General features: G+C 42.0%; 1 long non-coding RNA gene across 2 annotated transcripts in view; it reads left to right on the forward strand.

The window, feature by feature from the left end:
• LOC142029247 (uncharacterized) overlaps nucleotides 1-24,069 on the forward strand; it is a 91,830-nt gene that overhangs the window by 19,261 nt on the left and 48,500 nt on the right. For both annotated transcript variants that reach the window (XR_012649880.1, XR_012649879.1), the window contains exons 2-3: nucleotides 3,276-3,396; nucleotides 3,509-3,580. This is a non-coding gene — a long non-coding RNA (uncharacterized LOC142029247). The remainder of the gene's footprint in view (nucleotides 1-3,275; nucleotides 3,397-3,508; nucleotides 3,581-24,069) is intronic.

Genomic DNA, 24,069 nt, shown 5'->3' on the forward strand with positions numbered 1-24,069 from the left:
GTTACTGAAATGGTTTTGTTGTTCTTTTGTTTTCCTTACCTTTTCCTCAAGATGTAACATTAGATGCTTAAAGTAACGTATTTTGAGTGGTTGAGATCCAAGTTCATAGTAAATGTCGTGGTTTTGTTTAAAGTGGTTATACTGCTGCCTTGCTATGTTTCTGTATAGAAGAAAGAAAAAAAAAAAACGGGAAAGCAAATAAAAATTCATTAAGGATCAAAAGGCCTGACTCATTTAATTTGGAATAAGCATTTTGGGAAATAATGTGATGGTGTTTCACCTGTCTGATGGCCTGCTAATACACTGTAGTTGCTGGTGGGTAGCATCACTGCTTCGTGGTGCTGAGTGCCCTGTGGGATCTTTCTCTAGTTTGGAACAAAAGGGATCCCTTTTTTTGTTTGTTGTTTCTATCCTTGAAAGCTTGCCTGTGTAAAAGCATCGTGTTTAGGATGGCTGGACTGTATGTCTTGTCTTGAAAATAGCGGAAACTGTGTCCTTTCTGTTTCTTCTCAATTACAGATCGTATCTATTTGTCCATTTCTAGTAATTGGTGGTCAAATACTCCAAATGAGAAATTTGTTTGTTATAAAAGGCTCTTTCTGTTCCTGTTGTAAGAATTAGTTTTGAAGCAGCCTCAGTGTTGATTTTGTTCCGAAGTGTTCTTTATTTTGGTGTTTACAGAAGCGAAAGCTGCGGTGCAGGGCCCGTACAGAGGGGCTGATGATTGACAGTTAACCTAGAAGTGCAGTAACTGTTAAGTCTTTCTAGGCAGACTTGTCAGGGCTTTCTTTTGGAAGACAGATATTTAAACAAAGACTTGGACATACAACCCGGCTATCAAAGGACACGTTAGTTTCTCTATGGTAACTATCTTCACGTGCTCTTCAGCCATCAGGCACTCTTCGAGAGATGAAAAATGAATTGATTTGCACCTCATTTGAGCAGTAAGCCGCTTTCAAGGGGCTGCGTCCTCCCCGCCCCGTTTGCTCCGGCCTTGGGTGAAGAGCGCTCGCAGACAGTCCCCAGCCCCGCAGCTCTCGGCTGGTCTGTCAACGCCCGCGGCGTGGCGGGAGGTCCCCCCGCGTGGGGCGGGGGCTGCCCGCACCGGCGGCTGCGCCCCAGGCGGGAGCGGGGCCGTGCGGGGCGGGGGGCGCGTCCTGCCCCGCCGGAGCCCGCGGCCGCCCGTGCCCGCCCCGTTCCCGATCTCCTGCTGACACCTGCCGGCTTCCCGCTCGCTCCGAGCCCGGGGCCGGCGGAGATCCGTACGGGGCACCACCCCGCAGCACCTGGGGGGACCGCAAGTACGACCCTTGGGTGCTTCAGCACTTCTCCTAGGGACAGGCCGTGCTGGTGAGGATGGAGCAGAGATCCACACCGCAACACCAGCCGGGGCTGGCTCAGCGCGGGGTGAGCATCCTGAACCCACCCAAGGAGCCGAGAGCTTCGGCAGGGCACGAACTGTACGATTTAAATCGGTTCATCACTCGTTTCAAAACGAAACAGGTAGTAGTACTGGCAGTTTGGCATCATTTATGGCAGGGAATTATGAACATTAATTGTTAGATGCACTTCAGAGTTTCCGACTTCACAGAGGCACTCAGTGCAATGCTGAGGTCAAACAGACGTTAGGCTCGACAAAACGCAGTATTTTTTTTCTAGCAAGCCTAAGTTATGAGAAGACCTAATTCTCTGTTGCCTTGCCTGAAATATACTCACTTATTTAGTGTGCTAAAACAAATGTAAAATGCAAATAACTTTACACTTCTCTAAATGACAGTACAGCCAGGGTAGTAGGAGACAGGGTCCAAAAGTTTGAGCATAGGGTTACATCTCCTTATCTGCATGTGAGTATCCTGTAATCTGAACTGAAACAAAAGTGTTTCTTTTTGCTTTTAGGTGACAGTTTCAAATCTCAAAAGCTGTGACATGCAGTACAAACCAGTTATTGTTACTTGATGGAATTAGACAAATGGAGTATTCGGTGAAACAAACCAACAAAACATGCTGTACTGTGCAAGATGCTGTTTTGGAAGTGAATAATGCTTAGCGTGGCAGGGCTGGTCCCTAGTTTGGTTACTCTTGTGTTGCGGTATCACCTGCAGTGTCAGGGTGAAAGGGAAATGCTTTCCAGTGTTCTGAGGAATAGCTGAGCAGAAGGAAAGAAGAGCTGCCATCTTGTGTGGGGAAATGAGACTGCACTAAAGGAGGCTAAAATTATAAGACGTTTAAAAAATTATTATACCTTCAGAAACTCCTTAACTAAAGATAATTTCCTTTGTAGTGACTAGTTCCATACTTTCTTTTTATTTGTTTTTAACTAATACAAATGAATCACATATTGTTCATAAGCTCTGTTTTTCTAGCTTCAGCAATACTGCAAACTCATTGAGAGATTGCCAAGGCAGTGGGAGCAGTGACCACTCTCTGCCTGCACCAGCTAGGAGAGCTGACTGTCCATGGAGCAGGACATCTTGCAGCCAGGATCACCAGCCCTGTAGACAGAAAACATCTTTGTGCAATTTAGTATACAAACTATAGTAACCACAAACAAGCTTATGGTGTGGTATGCGGTGTTGATGAATCACAAGGTAGCAGGCATGTCTCTCCAAGTCTCTTGGTAGATTCATTGTAGAGTCTGGATTCATTGCTTTTTCTTTTCTTGCTGGATGTGGATGCTTAACACAACCAGGCAAAGAAATGTCCTTGCCACTACTGGAAGCAGTAGAGATGCTTTTCCAGTTTCTGTTTTTTTCCCATTCCCTTCCAATTCCTAAAAGCAAGATTGCATACAGGAGCTATAGCAGTAGATTATGAGTCGACCCAGGTGGACAAGACTGTATGCAAAACCCTCACCTGCTCTCCCTGTGGTTGCCCTGGGCAAGGAAAGTGGGATGCTCTGTTTCTGGAGTCCTGCCATGGGCAGGCTGGCACTGTCCATCATTGTGTCATCCACAAAGTAATCAATCCTGTGTGCACCAGCAATGGCTGCATTCCCTGCGTCCACCAGTGAACAAATGTAGAGTGAGATATACAGTGACACCTAAAGAGGCTATCCCAGATGTGCTGTTGAGAATTTATTACATCCATACAGAGTTCATATAAGAGGTGATCATTAGCATTACCAGTGATGAGCAAGAGAAAGTATTCTCCTTTTGTTTAGCCAAGGATCTTCCCCTACTACATCACCCAGGAATGAAGCTGGAGTCTTCTCCAGCCACTGAGGCAGCAGCAGGAAGTAGAGCAACATCCTTACTTCAGCTTTTGCCTTTTGACAGTGGTAACAAAACTCCAGGACATGAAGACCTTGTGATGAAACTGAGCGTATGTAATACCTAGGCAGAAGAAAACAGTTCCCTGTGAGTGTATGGGGGTATGGCAATGGAGTCTCTGATCATGGTAAGTGGAAAGACAGAGGATGGTAAGACTACCAAAAAAGTTGGATTCTTAACCCAGAAATCTGGATAAAAGTAAGGGAGACTGTATGTCAATATCTGTATTTTTTTCCCAGGTGGAAGACATTGCCTTGCAAAGCAACATTACACCTTAGCCAAGACACAGAGCATGTCTTCATGTTGGAAAGGTGGGCTTTGTGTCTGACATGCTGTTGTGAGAAAATCCCTTTTGGTATTTGGGAGTAAGTCCAAGGGTTTTAACATGACCTCACGGAAGCCCAGAATCCTGACCAAAGCACGTCCTCACCTACTTCTGCTTGTCAAGCATCCAAAGGATACGGAAAGGTTTAGTTTGTTCTGTCAAGCTTACTTTCCTCTAAATAAATGTCTGTCAGTATTAGTTCTGTTCCCTGCTATAAAGTTCCCATTGAGAACCAGACAGTGCAGGCCTCCTGGGGAAGAGTTTATCTGATTTCTGCTACATCCTGTTAGCAGTAGAATTAGCAGAGACAGGGTATCCTTGAGGTCTGTGACCATCAGAAAAGTAACAGACAAACCATGAAAACGTTATTCTTGTAGGCAGGCTACATAGGGAGATCCTGAGAGAGCAGGTCAACTTCTTCAGAGTGACAACTGTATGGAAAGTTTACATAGCTTTAGCAATTATCTAACAGCAGATGTTAGTATATGAGCTGGAGGACACTGAATTTTGAAAAACTATGTTGACAAAGGTTATCTCTGTGGGCTTACTGCTAAGGAGATTGAGAGAGAAGCCTTCTTACTTCAATCGCTGGTTAAATCCAAACCGAATAAATTGGACTTCTAAATCAGCTGCCTCTTGTAAAATCTCATCGTGTTTTTTAATTTGAAGTTTAAGCACAATACTTATGGTGGTCTTAGTCCTTATCCAACTGGCTATGTCAAGTTAACACTTTATGTTTATGCAACTAAATGAACAGTGTAGTCCCTTATTCTTGAGCTTGGGGAAACAATTCAAATTGTCTGCTGTTAAAGTGGTACTGGGAAGGAAACCTAGCTGAATTAGGAACTCAAGGTGTCTCAGCACCAAACTTGCTTATTTCTTGTTAAAGTTGACCTTTCTGAAGGTCTTACCCTGAATAATTAGGGACACGCTCACCTCACAATGAGCCATTTGAGTGTTTCTTCAAAGACCACTTGAGAAAGACCAGAGAGGAGCCACTGACACTGTTCTTCTGGTCTTACTTCCATCATTAACAGTTTGGCTTTTCTACAAACAGGTAACTATCTTCAGTAAACCCTATATGTATTAATGAGAATAGCAGACATCATCTGCCTCTCTCCTGTAAAACATGATCTACTATGACTACTTGTTACAAGGAAACTTTGTTTTCCTAGACAGACAACAGTTCATTAGAAAAGGACTCAGACTCTGTGCCTTACAAAGGCTCTATGCAAGCTAGCTAATACCTATTCATTCTTTCTATTCAGGGCTTGCAGGCATTCAAACCTCCTGTCAGACACAGCTGGCCCAAGATCTCCTTTCACATCTCATCAGTACCTCCTGAAATGGTATTGACACACCCTTTGTCGGAGATAATTGCCTGTCTACATTGTGGGTTCATGTTTAGATTATAATGTTTGAGAACACTTAGCCATTTTGTGATTGCCTAACAGGGTCTCACTGCCTTTCATTTCACACTGTGAGACTGTCCCAATTTATACCTGAAATTCTTACTAGTCTTTTTGTACATAGGCATGCACCTGGAATTTCATCGTGTTCCCAGTACTGTTCCTTATGTCCATCTAATGCCAGGGATCACCAGTTCTTCTTGTATGCTATTTTGAGCTCCCACTGATGTTGCTTTCCAACTACGTGTCAACAAGTCTTACAATCATGCTACTTTTTGTGACAAAATCTTCAGTGAAACTCCTCCCCAAACCAAGACCTTGCAAGGCTGCACTGTAGCTCCTTTTCTTCTCCCAGCCTAATACTTCATCTTTCAATACTACCCACAGCTGTTTTCAGCCTTTCATAATTCTTTTATTGTTTCTATTTTGTATTGTTTATCTATTAATGTCTCATGCAATAATCTATCATTTTCACTGAAGACCAGCTAGATCAGATGGCCAAGAAAAATCAGGAAAGAATGACATGGGCTCAGTTTGGCACAGTCTGTCTTTGATGAATTCATATGCGTTAACCCCTTTACTGGGCACTTTTATTTCTTTTAACATTCAGCCTATTAATTTTTTGGGGGAGGGTAAGAAAACACATTCAGACACAAATGCAGTGGGAGGGAAATGAGATCTGTAGTTGTGTGTACTGTTTTCTCCTTTTAAAACATAGATAATAGACTTGCTCTTCTGTACCATCATTTGATAAACATATTAAAAATCCCTGCTAGACTGTGATTCCATGTTCCCGTTACTTCAGTGTCATATGACTGAAGCTCATGTCTCAGTTTCCTAATTTGAACATAAAAACTGTATTATCCTGAGTGTGGGCATTAAAGAAATATTTCAGGCTAGAACTAAAAGTAGTATCTACTGTGTCATTAGGAAATTTTCTTTACCGTGCTCAGTCTGACCTGTTCTTAAAACAATAGAGAAGCTCTCAGCACACAGGCAAACACAAATCTGAATTACATCTGCACATTATCCCATTTGCTAGTATACTAATGCTTATACGCATGAATCAAGGAACACTCCAATTGCAATCCTAACCACATACCAGAAACATTCACCCTTTTAAATGAAAAGTATGCGTAATCAAGTTTCAGCTGTTTAAATTCTGTTCTAGAAGCAGATGTAGCCAGTCTATTTTAGTTTATGGAAGGCCATTAACCAGTCAAGATAACTTCACTTGCATGCCTTGAAGAGAATAAAGCAAATTTACTTTGACTCACTTAAGTGTTTGTGTCTTTTTGTGAAGTTCCCTCCATGGATCAAAGAAGCTTAGACAGCAGGAGCAACCTATGGTTATAAACTCTATCCTGAACTTCAGATTGCTGTAACCTGTGACAAGTTTTCAACTGCTTTGTTTTTGTATTATATGCTATTTGGAAAAATGGATATAGGATGAAAGAACACCAGTTTGCTGTACTGCAGAAACCACTATGAACAGAAATACATATAAACAGGAAACCTTCTCAAAACATGGCTGAATAGAAGTTACTACATAATAGTTAAAGTAGCAAATATTAAAATAAAGAATGAGAGAAGATAGAAGGATCTAGCAATATGTATCAGATTGGTAGTACAGTGACAATATCTGGGATTGTAATTTTTTGACCAAATCTTTCAAAGTGATGATAACCTTGCATTTTTCATCCTTCCTTGCAATTTTTATTTTTTTCCCAGAACTAAGCCCTGAATGTGCTTTAAAAAGCACTCACTTTTTAAAACTGGTAGTCGGGAAAAGGGGCAGGTAGCTCAGCCTGACAATTTTACCACTGTTAAAAATCACCCAAGTTCCTGACCATAGAGGAATGACAGCTTATGGGGTTCACTTCCCTAATGTGAATCTGTGTATCCATCCCAAATAGCGACTTACTTAGGAGTTACCTTGAGAAGATGAATCCTTCATACTTGATCCAGTTTATTTCTCTCCTTTGGATTCTGGGTTCTGCACAAGTAGTTAAATACAGTAACACTATGCTGTATCTTGCCGTATATCAAGATATTTCTCAGGCAATTTGGTAAGAAATGTATTAAGAATAAGCCTTATATTAACAACTAAAAGAGAAAGTATCCTTGCAGTGAGTTTGGAATTCTGCTTTCAAGTATATGTTTAAGATGAGATGTATGGGCTTTTCAGCATGTGTTAAGGCCACTAAATCATGCTGGCTTTATTTTCAAAGGACCTGAGCATTTAAGATATGCTTGACCAGCTCAGTTGGTAGATACTCAGTACTTCCAAGTGCTCTCTCCATTTACTACCTCATATGCTCAACTACAACAGAGCAAATTGCTGTGTGATTCTTTACACCAGGGAAGCATAAGCATGTACTGGGCATTTTGGGGTAGAGGCAGTGATGTCGAATCACTAAGTTGATGATGAGATAAAATGGAAAGATGAAACCTCCTTGTATTTCTATTCGTTCTAATTCTGTTTTTATACATGCAGTTTAGACTGATGTTGCGTGAGGATCTCTGGAAAGGCTTACCACACTTTCTTCAAAACAGTTAATGTTACCTTTGTGAGCTCATAACATTTCTGTGGCCTAAATCAAGATTATTCATTCCTACCTCGGATCATATTATCTAACTCCTACCAAGTCTCGGATTTGGATGCATGTCCTTGTTTGGCAGCAAAAAGTTCTGTTCTTAGGCTACAGAGCTGGCTCTTTGTAAGCATAGTTTTGAAAATGTAAATGCAGTGGACCATGTTTCCCATGGAATTAAAATAGCGTGCAATTCTAATTTATTGCATTCAGTGATTAAACAAATAAATTCTCCCTTACGTATTCAAATTGCCATCCATCAGCTCTTTCACGACTGAATCTATAGTACCCTTCTAGATAGCTGGAGAAAAGTCTTTCATTAATTATCACATACAGTGTTATTACTGCCTGTACACTGCTGGCTGCAAAAATAATTCTTTGTGTTTCTTTGTTGTAACTTATTGTTTCTATCTTGGCAGCAAACATACTCACTTGAGGTTCATGAACCTAACCAGCACTGCTACCATGTAGAGAGCCCTGTACTCACCTCAAACCTGTATGGAGAAGACAGCAACCCTCTGAGTGAAGCACTTATCTCATTTAGTGAGAGGTGAGAGGCCATACTCAGCAGGTAGACTGAGGAATGTTTCCTCCCAAACTTGACCTGGCTGCTGTGCAAACTGCTCTGCAGTGCTGGAGAGCTCAAATCATAAAACGATAGAATCACAGAATGGTTTGGGTTGGAAGGGACCTGTTAAGATCATTTAGTCCAAGCCCCCTGACATGGGCAGAGGTGTATTTCACTAGATCAGGTTGCTCAAAGCCCTGTCCAACCTGACCTTTAACACTTCCAGGGAGGGGGCATCCACATTCTCTCTGGGCAACCTGTTCCAGTGCCTTACCACCCCCACAGTAAAGAATTTCTTCCTTATATCTAATCTAAACCTACCTTCTTTCAGTTTAAAATCATTACTCTTTGTCCTGTCACTACAGGCCCTGGTAAAAAGTCTTTCTCCATCTTTCTTACAAGCCCCCTTTAAGTATTGAAGGTCTCTCTGGAGCCTTCTCTTCTCCTGGCTGAACAACAAAAACTCTCTCAGCCTGTCTTCATAGGAGAGGTGCTCCGGCACTCTGATCATCTTAGTGGCCCTCCTCTGGACTCGCTCCAGCAGGTCCATGTCTGTCTTGTTCTGCAGACCCCATAGCTGGATGCACTACTCCAGGTGGGGTCTCACTAGAGCAGCGGGGCAGAATCACCTCCTTTGACCTGCTGGTCATGCTTCTTTTGATGCAGTCCAGGATACGGTTGGCTTTCTGGGCTGCAAGTGCTCATTGCCGGCTCATATGAAATTTTTCATCCACCAGTATCCCACAGTCCTTTTCCCCAGGGCTGCTCTCAATCCATTCATCCCCCAGTCTGTATTGATACTGGGGATTGCCCTGACTCAGGCACAGGACCTTGGACTTAGCCTTGTTAGACTTCATGAGGTTTGCATAGGCCCAGTCCTCAAGCCTGTCAAGGTCCCTCTGGATGGCATCCCTTCCCTGTAGTGTATCAATGTGGTTAAATCCACAACCACAGACGCAGTGGAGAATTACCTATTTCTTATAGCTCTGTTAACTGTATTGTATTCTGTGGCCCCAACTAGGTGTTACAATAAACATCTTTCCTGCCTGCTGACATTAATTGTCTTGATCCTAGAAAACGGATTTTAATTTCTTTGTTTTGGTAGCCTTCCTCATTTTTGTTTACTTTAAAATTTTTACACCTTGCTGGTAATGAATGTACCCACCCTGCTCTGGCCAGCCCCTGTTATTTTTCCAGCCAGAGACATCCAAATTCTTGCATTTAATATGCAGAGATCTTGAACCATTTGTTTAACTGGTCAACTTAAATTTGACATAGCTGAAGCTGGAATATTTTTTGTTGTTCTAATTCATCATGAAATGCTTGAAAATGGTCAGTGCAAAGTAACATTACATTTCACTACTGTTATGATTTGCTGTATTATTCTTCTGAGTTACAGACTGTTTCATTACACTTTTTCAGACTCTTCCCTGTGGCTGAGCCTTTTTTCACCAGCTGGGCTATACAGGTATGTTGCTGCAGGTTGAATAACATCTACTCTTTTCTTTCAGAAATCACTTGAACCTACAGTAGAGTGGGGTGTGCCTAGAATAAGGATAATAATATTTCATCCTTCTTTAAGTTTAGAGCTCAGTCTCTACTGTTACTGTCAGTAAACTTGACTAGAAAGCTTTGCAATGTGGTGCATTTTGTCCAGGTTTTCCTACAACCTTGCTTATTTATGATCTTAATTTTCACTCCTTATCTCCATTTCTGTCTGCGACTTGTTTGCTAAAGAGGCAACTCTACGTTAATTAATCTCTTTAATGATGGTACAGAAATGTTAAAAATCATTCTTAATTATAAGGACTACAAAACAATGAAAGGTGTTTTGAAGATATAGTCTACATAGGCACTCCAGAAGCTTTGACTGCTGGCAGAAAATTGAGATGAGATGGTAGTTTGCATTTAAGAACTGCATTTGGGTGTTTTACATTTTTTCCCCATGACAAGAAAGAGCAGGATAATACAAGGAGCTCAGTGTTGCTTCTTGCTCAGAAATAATGAAAAAAAATATGAGAGTTGCATAAGGAAACAGTTTGGGACAGAAGGTGCTGATCTTTCAAGAGGGACACCATTTAAGACATGTAGGTTATTAAAAGTGAAAAAAAGAAACAGGATAGGAGTTTCGGCTTGCCAATAGACTTTTCTGGGATTGCCAGAGGGCTGGAGTTGGCCAAGTTTCTCCGGGCTGCTTGGAGGATGGCAGATGTGGGAGCTTCTGGAAAAGGAAACTTATGTTTCTTAGGGCCTGAGGCCATGGAGGTTGTTTACATAGGTTGGTAAGTTTATTTTGAAGGAAGCATACACTAAAAGCAGGATTTGAAAAGGAATTCTTCCTTACTTCTTTCTTCAAATCCATATGAGAAGGGAAGTGAAGAGCTTTGAAGCTAGGATTTGGTGCCATATAAACATTGATCTGGCTTCCCCAAGTGCATCCCTCAGGGAATAGGCCTTGTGCCTTTGCCTCCCAGGTTGGAAGCCTGTGGTTTTCCTACTCTTACACTAAGGTGAAGGCTATGGTATTTTTGTGTTTGAACTCTGTTCATCCAGGAGATCAACCAGAGCTTCTATAGGTATGTCGATGCTAAAAGGAAGACTAGGGAAAATGTGGGCCCTTTCTGGAAGGAAATGGGAGACCTGGTTACCTGGGGTATGGAGAAGACTAAGGTACTCAGTGACTTTTTTGCCTCAGTCTTCACCAGCAAGTGCTCCAGCCACACTGCCCAAGTCACAGAAGGCAAAGGCAGGCACTGGGAGAATGAAGAACCACCCACCATAGAAGATCAGGTTTGAGACCAGCTAAGGAACCTCAAGGTGCATGAGTCCATGGGACCTGATGAGATGCATCCATGGGGCCTGAGGGAATTGGCAGATGAAATGGCTAAGCCACTATCCATCATATTTGAGAAATTGTGGCAGTCCAGAGATGTTCCCAATGACTGGAAAAGGGGAAACATAAGCCCCATTTTTAAAAAGGGAAAAAAGAAGACCTGGGGAACTACAGGCTAGTCAGTCTCACCTCTGTGCCCAGCAAGATCATGGAGCAGATCCTTCTGGAAACTACGCTAAGGCACATGGAAACTAAGGAGGTGATTGGTGACAGCTGACATAGCATCACTGAGGGCAAATTGTGCCTGACCAATTTGGTGGCCTTCTATGATAGGGTTACAGCGCTGGTGGATAAGCTAAGAGCAACTGACATCATCTACCTAGAGTTGTGCAAAGCATCTGACACTGTCCCGCGCAACATCCTTGTCTCTGAATTGGAGAGACATGGACTTGATGGATGGACCACTTGGTAGATATGAAGGATTCGACGGATGGGCCACTTGCTGGATGGTTGCACTCAAAGAGTTGTGGTCAACAGCTCAATGTCCAAGTGAGGACCAGTGATGAGTGGCATTCCTCAGTGGTTGGTATTGGAACCAGCGCTATTTAACATCTCTGTTGGTGATGTGGACAGTGGGATTGAGTGCACCCTCAGCAAGTTTGCTGATGACACCAAGATATGTGCTGCAGCCAACACACTGGCGGGAAGGGATGCCATCCAGAGGGACCTTGACAGGCTTGAGAGGTGGGCCTGTGTGAACCTCATGAAGTTCAACAAGGCCAAGTGCAAGGTCCTTGCACATGGGTTGGGGCAATCCCAAGCACAAATACAGACTGAGCAGAGAATGGATTGAGACCAGCCCTGTGGAGAAGGACTTGGGGGTGTTTGTTGATGAGAAGTTGAACATGACCAGGCAATGCATGTTTGCAGCCCAGAAAGCAAACTGCATCCTGGGCTGCATCAAATGAAGTGTGACCAGCAGGTCAAAGGAGGTGATTGTGCCCCTTTACTCCACACTTGTGAGACCCCACCTGGAGTACTGCATTCAGCTCTGGGGTCCCCAGCATTAGAAAGACATGGACCTGTTGGAGTGAGTCCAGAGGAGGGCCATGAAGATGATCAGAGGGCTGGAGCACCTCTCCTATGAAGACAGGTTGAGAGAGTTGGGGTTGTTCAGCCTGGAGAAGAGAAGGCTCTGGGGAGACCTTATAGCAGCCTGCCAGTACCTAAAGAGGGCCTACAGGAAAGATGGGGAGGGACTCTTTATCAGAGAGTGTAGTGGTACGACAAGGCTTTAAATTGAAAGAGGGTAGATTTTGATTAGATGTAAGGAAGAAATTCTTTACTGTAAGGGTGGTGAGGCCCTGGGACAGGTTGCCCAGAGAAGTTGTGGATGCCCCATCCCTGGCGGTGTTCAGGGCCAGGTTGGCTGGGGCTTTGAGCAACCTGATCTAGTGGAAGGTGTCCCTGCCCATGTCAGGGGTGTTTGGAACTAGATGATCTTAAAATGTCCTTTCCAACCCAAACTATTCTATGATTCTATGATTACTCTTGCTAACGTTTTCCTGTAGGGCCTTTTATAGGTTTGGCAGAATGAGGAGGCACTTAAAGTGCAGTTTCCTCTTACCACAGCATAAAATGACAAAGTGGATTTTTTAAGTCTAGAATTATAAATGTGTACATGAGTGCCTACCTGACTGGAACTTTTCACTTCTGTGGGCTGGATGCCAGTTTATTGCACAGTCATTTCTGTTGCTTACTTGGCATCATTATAGCTAAACAAAGACTTTTATTTTCATGTCTTAGCTGAGGCATATGAACTAGTTTAATAATACTCAGAAAACATAAACTAAAGGAGTGACATTAAATGCATTGCTTTGATTTTTTTGCAAAGAACCTGCTATCTGGTTGTTACCTTTTTCCTCTTTCCTGCTTCCGTTTCGTCCCAGTCCTACTATTGAATTTATGCAATCTAGGCCTATAGTAAACAGCCTAACAGACAGATCGTGGCATTCTGATGCATTGTTATAGGGAAGCTGAAATCTGTCACAGGGGAAGTGAACTGGAACTGATTTTAGGTTCCCATTCAATTTCTCAAGAATGCAAGAAAAAGAAAAGCAAGGGGAGGTGGGACGGTAAGGGGAGAAAGACTTTAAATAGTATTCTTGACATTTTGAAATAATGATCATTGGCACTAATGCTGAAAAGCTTATAAACCACTGCCTTATGTGGATTAAAGAAGTAGAAAGGCCAGCTCCTTCTTAGGCAGAGTACTTTGTAGTGCTATCTCAGTTTTGGGGATTATGATGGATTTCAATAGGCTTACATTTTCTAACAAGTCTATGACCACCAGTGCCCTTTATGGCTCTCCCAGTGCACACTCTGACCACCTGCGAGGGAGAGGAAACTCATCTTGCTGCTTGTAATCCAGATCCAGCACTTGGAGCTAGAAGTATTACTTTTCTTGGGCTGTTATCTACTCATATCATTTACCGTATGAAGTAGTGTGGATTGTAACAGAAACGGGGAGCAGTGGCAATATGAATCAAGGTTAGTCTGGAGCTCTCGGCAATGCAGAGGAACACAGATATAAACAAAATTGCTTCCTTCAGCCTTCTCTGTTCCTTTGCTCCAAACTTCAACACACTCTTTTCTATGCTGTGAGATGCCCCTGCCTTCTGTGATTTTTCAAATAGCTTTCAACAGTTTTTGAATTACTGAGGAGTTACATCCTTTCTTGGGATCAAACTGTTCTGGCAATTTTGGTGTACTTGCAATGTCAGCCAGGCTGCCTTCCCTCCTAGCAGGCTGACTGTGCAAACACTGGTGGGAGCCTAGTCCGCCCCCAGCTTTGCCAGGACAGAAAGCTCTGTCACAACAAAGTACTTCTCACCATGTGTAGGAGAGCTGTATAGACACAGGAACTGATCCGACAGGGGAGAGACAGACATCTGTAAAGTGAGAGGATAGCTAATTTGAGACAGAAGGTGATATGTCTGTATGAAATTATAAACTCTGTTGGGGACTGGGTTCTGAGTTGTTAAAGTTATTCTCTGAAGAGCCTGTGGGGGTGTTTGGCAGGTGGCAGCCCTGACTAGGAAAGCAGTTTGCCATCTCCTTGAAGGACTGTTGTGGGGAAGGGGGTGAGTGCTCTGCAGACAGCGGGCTGATGGGGCTGTGCTCCCCTGGGATGGCTGCAAACAGGCTTCGTGGTGCTGAGGTTTGTACAAGTCGGTGCTGTGAACTCAGGCCCAGGTACAGAGCCTGTGTCGCTCTGGAGCACCTGATAGTGGAGGGGGGTAAACTGAGGTAGCAAACACTGCAAAGGATGAAGTTCTGTGGTGGCCTTGGCAGAGACCCTGGTTCAGGAAATCCTCCTGCCTCCTTGTTGCCATTCTCAGTCACAACTCCCATTCCATGCCACAGCTGCCTCTCCCCTCATCTGTGCTGCCAAAATTGCCGCTGGACAAGCTGTAAACCTGACCTCTATGGCAGGATGTCTCCTTTTTGAAGTTTTCTGGGCAGCTTTTCCACTGTCTTGCCAAATGCACTCACAGGCTGTTTGCACAAGCCAACCCATTAAAGAAAAAGATCTGATTTAAGTTATTTTCATCCTCAATTCACCCCCAGTTGTTAGTTCTGCACCTGCCTGAACTTCCTGCTCCTCCAGTTATGCCTGCTATAAAAAACATTTCATTACCAATCTGGCTCATAAAATGGTCAAACAAATGCTATATTATGCTGGCATCGTGGAAGTGGAATAGCAGGAATGAGCATTAAGGGACAGTCTGGAGACTGGAATAATTAAATCTGTACCCAGTGCAACAGCTCGTGTGGCCACAGTCTGAGAAGTAAGGTAGTCCCACCTGAAACTCTCCAGAAATGCAAAAATGTTTTTAGTAAGAGTGTGTAACAGAAGATGATGTGGAAGGAAGCTAGCTGGTCTAGCAGAGACAGCTCTTCACTCTGTGAGCAGCAGGAATCAGCAAAAGGGGATATCTGACTCCCAGACCTCCTGCCAGACTCATCTTCTGGCAAATATCTGTGCATGAAAATGTCAAACTCACATGCTTTCCTTCACAAGTTAGTTGTTCACTAGTTCTGTCTATGTTGGGATGACAAAACAGCAGTACCCAGAAATGGAGGGATAAATTGGTTTTGGTGCCATCAGCTTTTATGGCGTGAACTTTTCTGTGTAGTCTCATAGCATAAGATTTTCAGAGCTGCATGGTGACTGATGCAGGCCTCTTTTCTACTCCTTGATGCTGAGACATTAGATGGACCCTGGACTTTGTGCTTTTTCCCAATGGAAAATAGACTTCATTTTTGTACAGACTCACACAGGCAGGTATGGCTGGGGAGGCCTAGGCCTCACCAGTACAGTAGGAAGCAGAAAGAAAAAGAGGTTTGTGTAAAAGCATAATTATACAAAAGGCTCAGACAAAGCAATTTCCCTGATCTGGCATGAAGGGGTGACACCAGACCCAAGACAGCTTGCATCTTGGGACTATTGCTTTCAAATAGCTATAGCTTTCATGTGCTTTGAAAGCAAAGTCACTGTGGTTATGAAAGTCCTGTTAAGAAATAAAGAAATCATTTCTTCCCTGCTATGCTCTCTTCCTAAATTTAAGCAATGATGTTTCCTAGGTTGGGTGCATGTCTGGGAAAGTTTAAAAGCAATTGGCTTGGGTTCAAAGAACAGGACATATGGGAAAGTGGTCTCCTTTTCTTTGCAACAAAATCATAAAAAACTGTGCCTGGAAGAATGGGCATTATAATGAAATAGTGACAGACGCTTGTCAATCTTCTTTTCTATTAAAGATAAATAAAACTAGTGAGCTGGTCCACTTGTCAGACCAATTTGTGGAAGAACAGGGTTATCCAGTGCAATGCCAGGCTACAATATAACAACAATTGATGTTAGAAGAGAAAAACTTAATTCCATCTTTTCTGAAGGTGACTCTTGAGAAGCTTCCGTTTACTCTTCCATTTAGGCAATTTTTGAACTAAATTTTGTTCTTTCACAAAGGATTCAAAAATATTGTTTTCCTGAAATCTCGTAAAACACTGAGGTATCTATCTCAGAAATAGACTTGAGGAAATTTGATACAAATTATGAAGTTTTCTTTAGGACTTCTGACCAGATGCACTAGAAGACATTCCACCCTTAGAGATAATGCTTCCCTGTCATTGCCTCCATATGGTTTTGGCATGAATCGGCCTTTTGACTTAAGTTGAGCTACTTAAGGATATCTTGTGTAATGTTTATACGGCCATAAATGAGCAAGACCTCTTTGCTAGGAACAACACATTCCTTGAGGGGAAACAATCCAAGGGTTAAGTGCAGTACCTGTGGGATGACATTCTGTACAGCTGAAGTCCAGACCAGCCTTTTAAAAGAAAATAATGTTTTCCACTTTTCTGTGAAAAACACCTGCAACTGCAGAATGGCTTGCAGAGTAATAGGATTTGTTTTTCTTAGATGTAAGGAAAAAAACACATTTATTTTTCCCTGTTCCACTTCAAATTTGTGACAAAGTTTTTGCTGTGAGGTTTTTAACAGAATTCAATAAGCTTAATAGAATGAGGCTGTCAGGAATGGCTGTCAGATGCAGTTGAAGTTCTTGTGACCTAGGGCTGAAAAAGAACAAATTACCAGAAACAAGTGGACTTCATCAATGGTAGATTTGGACCATGTTTGCAATGCATATTTATAGTTTGAATTATGCTGTGGTATAAGATTGTGGTGTTCACATAGGGAAAAACTCAGTCAACTTGTATGAAAGTTATTCACCAACCTGGATGTGTAAGAACTCTTTCTCCTGGAATTTACTGCATTTGTTCTATAAATATTTTAGAGTAGGAAAGTTTGTGGTCATTCTGATGTTTAAAAAAATCAGTAGTTAGGGTGCGAAAACCATTTTCCTGCAATTGTAGGGTTTTTTTGTTAGGTGAACAAAGAGATGTGACTTGGTTTCATTTACCTGCAGAGCCTTTGATATATGAAGCATATTCTTTCATTTTTCATGGTGGACCTTTGACTGTTCTTTTGCTTGTATTTCAATATGACTTGAAAAGAAGCACTTGCTTTTAAACAACTTGGTATGTTGAAAATGAACCTATCTGGAAAAGTGGAGGGAATTGGGAAAATCAGGAGTCTATTGCTTAAAGCTGAGCAAGAGCAAACTTACTCAGTTCTGCTTTCCAAACAGGCTTTCTTAAAAAGATAGATGTAGAAGGCCTAAAATAATACTCTCAAATGAAGAACATGTTCCTTCTCTTATTTGAGTTGGCTTTGATCAATACCCATGTAAAAGAATTGCAGTTTTTTGACTTTCAGGTGTTTGGAACTGTTGCTTACTGGTCATCATCTTTATGTTTTGATTTTACATATAATTGTTGATAAACCCCATGTTGATAAGCTCTTTTGTGTCACTGATCATTGTAAATAACTTGAGTATGGTTTGAGTTTTTTTCTGCAAGTTGAAAAGTTTTTATAATCTTTTTCTGATCCATAGTGTATCTATACAATGCAGACAGATAGACCATGGTTGAAACTTAATGAAGAACCTAGAAAGAAGTCTTCTACCACATCTTCTTACATTGTGATTTGTCTCCCATATGCTGGTAATAGCAATGTCTTGATGAACAGCTAGAGAAGTAGTATTAGAAGCAACTGCCATGGATACTCCATATCCTGGCTGAGAAAATGCACCCTGATCATGCTAACCAGGAGGAATCCCTGAATCCTCAAGGGAAAGTATCCATGTTTGTATATTCAGTGAATATCTCTTAGAATTTAGATATGAAAGCATAATTAAATTGTTATGCTATTCTGAGTATCACTGGAAGTCTCATATCAGCACAACAAAACCCTAAGTCTCCTGACCCAAAAGAGCATTTAGACTTATACATCTTTTAGACTTGGTGGCTACTGCCTGAGACTTGGAAGTAGACTGGATGCCCTGTGGTGCAGCTTTCACAAGGGAGAAAGAACTGCCTCTTTTCTCCTGACACTGGGTTAGTGGATGAGTTCAGCTGAGGAGGTTGGGCAATCACCCAAATCAGAGCAGAGATATAAATATTAGCAGAGCATTCTCATGGGAGGTCCATAGAATTTAAAATTGGCTTCCTTGATTGGTCTCAGAGCCTGACAGAGCTTGGCAGACCCATGTATTTTCTCAGGCATTAAATGAGCATGGCTTGGATTATCTCCTTAAATGCTTTCTTTCTTTTTGGTGAAGTATAGAAATTGTGGAATGACTTTAAAAAAAAAAAAAAGAAAAGGGAAAGTTTGTATCCTGAATCCATATTTATCATAGAAGAAAGGGCTAGGAAAGATCTCAGAAGGTCACCTAGTCCATTTTCCTATCCCAAGGCAGGATTAATGATACATGAAGTAGAGTTCCCACGCTGTGGTGCACTGGTGATGCATGAACCCCTTAAAAGTGAGTGTAGCAGTGCTGCACAGAGTTACAGCATTCTGGGGCAAATCTTCAGTGCGCCGGAAATACTATTTTCAGGAGATCATTTGGGATAGGCTTGCTGAGCCTGCAGCAATGGAAGGGAGGCCTGTAATTGATTGAGGCTGTTCAGCCTTGGAGGACAGCGAGAGCAGCTGAGAGTGCTGGATGCAGCAGGATGCATCCCCGTCTCCTGCTGTTCAGCTGGGCTTTCTGCCTGTGGCGGTTTTCCTGGCTTGCTTCTCTTAGCTAGTGCTGTAGCTGCAGTCCATGGGTTTCTCAGCCACTCTGGCTACATGTGTCTGTGTCCATTCCCTGGCATGGAAACTGCCCGGTGGGGATCAGCCCTTGCTCTCATTATTATGCTCTGCCACCCTTCAAAACAAGGTGGCCACCTGCAGGACAACTGCCTCTTGGGAGTGACATGTGGCCCATTTGGACTCCAAAAACATGCACAGGAGAGAGAAAAGCAGATTGTTTGGGAGCCCAAAACATGTCCAGGGATCATTTTAATAATTTAATAGAAAAGGTAACTGAGGCCCTGTGCCTGGGTACATTCCCTGTTGCAACTGATTTTACTCCAGTGGATGTAGCCCCTGCGCTGTAGGTGCAGCCCCTCCCTGTACCACCTTGCAGACTTCCTTTATGCATGATCTCTCTGTATGAAGTGAACTTGTCATCCTGGCAAACATACATCCCTATCTGCCTGGGGCTTTTTACTTGAGTAGATTTTTCTCTAGCAATTTTCTACATATTCTGGTCTGTGGCTTCTTCCTGCATTCAGTTTACCCCAAGGCTCAGATGATCTGTGCTACAAAGAGATGCATACAAGCAGTTATTGCAGATGGTGTTAGTGAGTGCTGGTCACCTGAATGCTGATAACTTGCTGCTGTGATCTTTAACCTATTCTGCTCATAGTGCCTGCTTTGGGGACGCCACCAGTCCTACGATCCACAGTTCCCTCAGGGACCCTGGGGCAGGGACAATACAGGTGCAGTAAAAGAGCACAGTTTTGGGGACAAGGAGTTGCCTTTGCTAGTCAAGTGAAGAGGACACCGTAGGAGGTTGAGAAAGATGGGGTTTGTGGGAGAGGGATGAAGAGTGAGGTCTCCATCTGACGAAGGATGTAGGAGGTGATAGGGTAATAGAAAGTCTAGTGGCTAGACACTGGTTCATATCACCCACTGACAAGGATGGTCAGGAAAGCAGTCTGTGCAGTGTTTGAGATAACATACAGAGCTGCTAGATCATCGGGGTGCTGATGGCCAGTGCTGATGGGGGAGTGTAACCTTGGCTTTTGGGTAGAAGAGGCAGGCTGTGTTACCAGATTGCACAGGATGGCACTACAACAGATCCTATATCATTGCAACCACATATTCCATACTAAAATAAAGGAGCTGACCAAAAAAGACCTTTTGAAAAGGAGGTCTGCCATGCCTGAAAACCTTACTTCTCAGAAGGGTAAGTATCTAACGGAGGTACCACCTTTTTTGTATCTGCTGAAGGAGGCAGATGAGGGACAGAGGCACTCCTAAGACCATATCTTGAACTGACAGAGGCAAATGTTTCTCTTGGAAAAAAACAGGAAAGCTGATAGCTTTCAGCCCTGTGAAGAGAACATCCTCAGGGAGTCAGTTTAGAAAGGCATACTATACCATGCTGGCACCCTATTATGACTTTAAGATTGAAGATGTAGATTTATAATCTTAGCTTTTGACAGTGACTATTTTAGTGAGTATTTTGTGAAGAAACACAAGGTAGTCGGGCCCGTGCCTATTGTCATGGCTTCACTTCCATAGTGCAGTGCTGGGCTTCCATCTCTGTTGCAGGAGGGGAAAGAGTTATGCCAAGCAATGTTGTTGCTCAATGGCCTGTTAGATACTTTTCCTTTGAGGTGCAAAACTAACAGAAGCAGAGCTGACTTTGGCTAGCACTTGACTGCCCCTACAATGGTGTCCTTCTGTCTGACAAGGACTTTTTTTCACTTGGCTTTTCCGTAGTTCCATATTGTGATTTGACAGAGCACTTTGGCAACCTGGTCTCCCACCTAGTTTAACATCGTGATGTTCAGAAGACAAGTGATCCTCCGAGAACTGCAGTGTGTGTGCTATTAGGAAACACTGTAATTAATGGCTGCTGAAATGTTAATATTGAAATGTAACATACAATAATTCCCTGTTCTGAATTTCTGAACCACAGCAGATTGCATCGTGCATTATGATGTCCTCAAGGTAGTAAAGTATTTATGGGCATGTAAAAGAGAAATTCTTTCCTAAATCTTGTATCAGAAGATTTAGAGAAGAAATCTACCTTTAAAATTATTAACATTTTTGAATGTGAAGGTATGGCATCAGCAAGCTTCTGAATGGTTCTTCTGACACTATCACCAGCCACCAGGGAATCCAGCTGCTCAGAAATGGCATCATAGTTCTCATATTGGCACTTTTCCTGCTTTGCTCCTCTTATATTGCTATATTACTTGCAGAGAGCTGTTGCGTTCTAGATTCCCAGCCAAATAAATAATGAATATGGCTTCATTTAGCAATTGAGACCTTTACATCTGTAAGTTAGCTATTTTTCAGAATTGTGTGCAGACTGAAAACCTTGAGGATGAGGAATGGCTTTATTACATATGTGGCTGTAATGTGAGCATATAGCACAGCTAAATATTTTTAACATAGAAAGTATTGTTATATTAAAAACTGACCCAAACTTTAATGATGGTATTGTAATCTATCTGGCACAGGTTGCTGCTAGGGAAGAATACATTTAGATGTATAAGTTAAATTTCATTACTAAAATAACTTTCTGAAGTTTGGTCTGAGACTGTGTGTTATATTTCTGGAGTAACTAAGAATATCACCAACACATCTCTGAACTCACCTTTCACTCCACACACAAGGAAAATATTTTTGATTATTTTGTCTTTCACATACATTGGTTGTATTTCAACAAGAACAGTCAGGAAAGCAAATTGAAACTCGTAAGTATTGCAGAGAGGAAAGTGAATAATTACAAGAAGAAAGTGAATAAACAAATAAGTTATGGTTGGAAACCTCTGTGATGAGCCTCACATCAAATAATAGTACCACTTTGGCTTTTTAAAACAATGTTCTGTAGTGTTTCTGGGAAAACTGCAAAATACAGCACCTTAATCAAGTTGACTAGAGTCTTTAAGTACAAACTGAAAATTAATTTGTACTTCTTTGCATTTTTTTAACAGAGCACAAAGAAACTGTAATGTGTTTCACAAACCTTCTCTTACAGAAGTCTTAATAGACTATCAGGGTCTACTAAGGGCTTCTCCCCAAAACTTCCTCTCCCCCTCTCCACTAGTTATCAGCTCTGTGTCCCTTTGGTCACCTTTCAGCAGAGTTCAGTCTTTGTAGGTATAGGATAAAGGGAAATGACCTTGGCATTAATCAGTGATTTAAATGAATACAGTCATAGGAAGGAGATGTCTGCATCCCACAAAGGGCTCCCAGCCTAAAACCCACATCGTTCAGCCTCATGTGGGAAAACTGTTTTACCTGTGTGGAGCTACTTAAATGCATTGGACCATGTGAAGAAAAAGAAATCAATGGTCTGGAAAATATTATCCATGCTGGAAAATGTGTAATGAGATGCTGCCAATAGCTCATCTGCGTAAGCACTAGGAGCACAGTCATGAACATCTGCTGAAAGCACACAAACCTTGTCTGTGCTAGTTCCTTGGCACTTGTGTAGCTGAGCTGCTGCTGAAAGCTGGGTACGAGCTGTCAGAAGAGAGAATAGGACTGATCTACTTGGTGCTATGAATACAACTTTGCCTTTGCCTCCTGGTTACAAGTCTTCAGGGTAATATCAGGTTTGTATTCCTCCTGTCCACTGAAAACCTGACAAACTAGGCCTCTAGTGAAAATTTCAATATGAGACAACCTTTGACTCTATAAACACGTTCTTGGCTGTTAAGTCTAAACTAGAGTTAAGCAGACAATACCAGGAGCCACAGATCAAATACAGCTTTTGTGGAAGTGGATGTTGCTTCATTTACTCCTGTTTTATTTAGGACTGAAGCTCATTAGATGCTCAACTATTAAGAAGGTATGGCTGAGGATCTTGAATTACAAAATTGCCTTGTCCACTCTCCCAACTGAGGGAGCTCTCAGCAGCGATGGCTGAAGTGAAATGTGACCAAACAGTTTGGGAACTGGAGAATATGTAAGCTAAACACTTTTGTCCTTCCAGCGAAGTTATGCTATAGATGAGGCAGATAGGTGGATAGGTGATTACTGCCATTGAGGCTATATGGAAGCCACAGGACTTTTCCAGGAAGAAGACTTCCAAGCTTGTCCGTAACTCTGCATCTCACAAAATCTTTTCATGCAAATGTTAAATATGATACATTGTATACATTTCAATATGCATCTTCTTCTAGGCTAATTATGCCTACTCTTTTTCTCAGTGTCTCTGGGCTCACTAGGAGCTGGACACCTGCATTTCTTTGAAGATCTGATTCTCACTGCCTTAGTGACATCCTCATAGGCTAAGAAGAAATATGTTAATTTTATGTATGGGAAATTGAGTTTTCAGCTAGATTTACCTATATTCTTTTCCTTTTAAACAGACTTTCCTTTTTTTTCCACTAGTTTGACTTTTTGAAGCCAGTAAAAAGGAAAAAAAAAAGCTATAACAACTACCTTGTAAAAATCTTACCTACTGCTTACCTCACAGCTATGATATCAGAGCACTGTATATAAAACATATCGCTTTAGAGGTTAGAGTATTTAATTTTTTTTTTCCTTTGCCAAAGAACATCCAAATGATCAAAAATCTTCAGACGTAAGAGCCATAGTGTTATATCATATCATTATTTAAAAAATTTTTAGTGCTCTGAGATCAAATAATAGCCCTCCAGCTATTTTGAAGGTAATAAGCAGTTTCTCGTAATATCATATTTCTCACATGGAATCGAGGATTTATTGTTTTTATTTTTTGGAGTGAGGATATATTTTTTCAAGATTAACTGATTAAAAGAAAAAGGGAAGATAACCTAGGTGTGACTGAGATGTCCTTGATTTGCCTAGCAGTACATCTCCATTAACTTTCTGTGGCAGGAATCAGCCTGTAGATGTCCCCCAACACATGTTGTGCTATGTCCAGTAGTTCAGTTCTGTTGAAAGCAGCTATCACATTTATAAATTACTAACAGCTCAAGTTAAAGAGAGACAGAGAAATGAAAAGCTGCTCAGGAATGGCTAGTCTGTGGGAGGACAGTGGAGGTAATGACAGAGTGAAGAGCATCTCAGACCAAGAGAAATATGAGCTAAACAAGAGCTGATAAGAGAACTAGGAATAAGAGTCTTACAGAAGACATCAGAAAAGAGGAGCCAAAAATGACACACTTCACTGTGACTCTTAGATATGGAAATGATAGATTTTCCTCTGGCTTACTGAACCAGAACTGACCTTAGCACTGTAATACATGATGAAAAGAATGCTGCACTTCCATAAAGTGACAGGTTTGCAAGTGCATAACATCTTCAACAAAACCAACAGGTTAGTGGGAGAAAATATAGTTCAGCCTGTAATCATCCTAATGAGATGATAAATTTTGATGACCTTTACC

This window comes from Buteo buteo, chromosome 3 (genome assembly GCF_964188355.1).
Source record: "Buteo buteo chromosome 3, bButBut1.hap1.1, whole genome shotgun sequence".
Lineage (NCBI taxonomy): Eukaryota > Metazoa > Chordata > Aves > Accipitriformes > Accipitridae > Buteo > Buteo buteo.